This window comes from Otolemur garnettii, unplaced genomic scaffold (assembly GCF_000181295.1).
Source record: "Otolemur garnettii isolate 467f Iridium unplaced genomic scaffold, OtoGar3 scaffold00159, whole genome shotgun sequence".
Lineage (NCBI taxonomy): Eukaryota > Metazoa > Chordata > Mammalia > Primates > Galagidae > Otolemur > Otolemur garnettii.
Genome location: NW_003852554.1, coordinates 1,336,506 through 1,338,963, shown reverse-complemented (window position 1 = coordinate 1,338,963; position 2,458 = coordinate 1,336,506). Strand labels below are relative to the sequence as shown.

General features: G+C 43.7%; 1 pseudogene; it reads left to right on the top strand.

Annotated features, from left to right (window-relative positions):
• The first annotated feature begins 1,052 nt into the window (after positions 1–1,052).
• On the top strand, positions 1,053–2,174 carry LOC100954349 (annotated as a pseudogene).
• The last annotated feature ends 284 nt before the right edge of the window (positions 2,175–2,458 follow it).

Genomic DNA, 2,458 nt, shown 5'->3' with positions numbered 1-2,458 from the left:
AAAAAAAAAAGAAGAAGAAATCACATCATAGCAGAACCTATTTCAGTAAACACAGCAGACACACACTAGCTTTCAGTTTATTTTTATTGTTTTAGTTTTTGAGACAAAGTCTCACTTTGTCACCTTAGGTAGAGTGCTATGTTGTCATAGCTCACAGCAACCTCAAACTCTTGGGCTCAAAAGATCCTATTGCCTCCAAAGTAGCTGGGACTACAAGTGCCCACTATAATACCCAGGCATTTTTAGAGACTTGCTCAGACTAATCTCGAACTCCTAAGTTTAAGGGATCTCCCCATCTTGACCTCCCAGAGTGCTAGGTTTATAGACATGAGCCACTGAACCTGGCCCTTTCAGTTTAGTTTGAATCTAAATCCTTCACATGTGAAAAGAATCAGGATTTCTCCTATGAGACCCTATCTTTCCTACTGGCAAGTATTCCTCGTCCAAAATCTGAAGACATAGGGCCTTGAGGAGGCCAACAGTTATTTTCCAAGTAAACAGCCGTTTAATGTACTTCAGAGATGAGAAGGAACCTGCACTCAAAGGAGCATAATGTAGCAGAATGGGAATTAGTAAATGCTCAATAAAGAGACGTGAATTGCATCTGACAAGCTTGGGACCTTCTCCTAGCCCAGGGACATTTAAATATACAAACTTAAAGACAGAGTCTTGCTCTGTTAAACAGGCTGGAACTCCTGGGCTTAAGGGATCTCCCACCTCATCTCCCTGAGTAGTTAGGACTACACATGGGTGCCACTATGCTGGGCCTATTTTTAACATTTTATTGTAGAGATGGGGTTTCATTATGTTGTCCAGACTGGTCGCGAACTTCTAGCCTCAAGTGATCCTGCCTCCCTAGGACCAAAGGGCTGCGATTTCAGGTGTGAGCTACCACGTCCGGCCTTTTACATATAACCTTATATAATCCTACCATAACTCTAAGAGGTACATCTTCTTATGACCTCCACATTTCAGGAAAGGGCTTTAAAGCTCAGAAAGTTTAAAAAAGAAAGGAAAAGGGTGCTACGCTGCTGTGGCTGGTGAGGAGAAGAATGGTGTTGAAACAGATTTCCCGCAAAAAGTGCTTGGAGGGATTGCAGAAAGTTTTTGAACATGACAGTGTTGAACTGAAGCGCAAAATGCAACTTACTGTCTACTTAACGCCAAAGGCAGAAACTGGAAAGTGCCCTGCACTATATTGGCTGTCTGGTTTAAGGTGCACAGAGCAAAATTTTATATCAGAATCTGGTTGTCATCCAGGTGCCTCAGAACATGGCCTTGGCGTCATTGCTCCAGATACCAGCCTTTTTGGCTGCAACATTAAAGGAGAAGATGACAGCTGGGACTTTAGAACTGGGGCTGGGTTTTACGTGGACACCACTGAAGATCCTTGGAATACTAACTATAGAATATACTCTTATGTAACAGAGGAGCTTCCTCAACTCATAAATGCCAATTTTCCAGTGGACCCCCAAAGGATGCCAATTTTTGGCCACTCCATGGGAGGCCATGGAGCTCTTATTTGTACTTAGAAAAATCCTGGAAAATACAAATCTGTATCAGCATTTGCTCCAATTTGCAACCCAGTTCTCTGTCCTTGGGGCACACAAGCCTTTGATGGATATTTAGGACCAGAGCAGAGTAAATGGAAGGCTGAGGATGCTCCCTTTCTTGTGAAGGCCTATTAAGATTCACAGCTGGGCTCAGTGCCTGTGGCTCAAGCGGCTAAGGCGCCAGCCACATACACCTAGGGTGGCGGGTTCGAATCCAGTCCGGACGAGCCAAACAACAATAATGGCTGCAACCAAAAAATAGCTGGGCATTGTGGTGGGCGCCTGTGGTCCCAGCTACTTGGGAGGCAGAGGCAGGAGACTCACTTGAGCCCAGGAGTTGGAGGTTGCTATGAACTGTGATGCCACGGCACTCTACCCAGGGGGATAGCTTGAGGCTCTGTCTCAAAAAAAAAAGATTCACAGCTGGACATACTAATTGATCAAGGAAAAGATGACCAGTTTCTTCGAGATGGACACTTACTCCCTGATAACTTCATAGCTGCCTGCACAGAACATCCCCATTGTTTTTAGATTACAAGAGGGTTATGATCCCAGCTACTACTTCATTGCAACTTTATTGCTGATCGTGTCAGACATCATGCAAAATACCTGAATGCATGAAAGGCTTCAGGGTTATAAAAGTTGTAAAAACAGCAACAACAAAAAGATTTCAAAATGTTAGATTTTATAATGCCAAAAGAGCTTTGTTCTGTGGTTAAATCACGTTCTGAATAAAGACATAAAACTTAAAAAAAAAAAACAAAGAAAGAAAAAGAAAGCAGCAGGAGCCCCTTTGGGCACCATTGCACCAAGCTTTCAGCTGTGCACAGTCTGGCCAGGCTGTCAGCAAGTTACCCTGCCCCAGGACTTTAGGACTCCTTGAATGGAAATTACCTCTCTGCTCA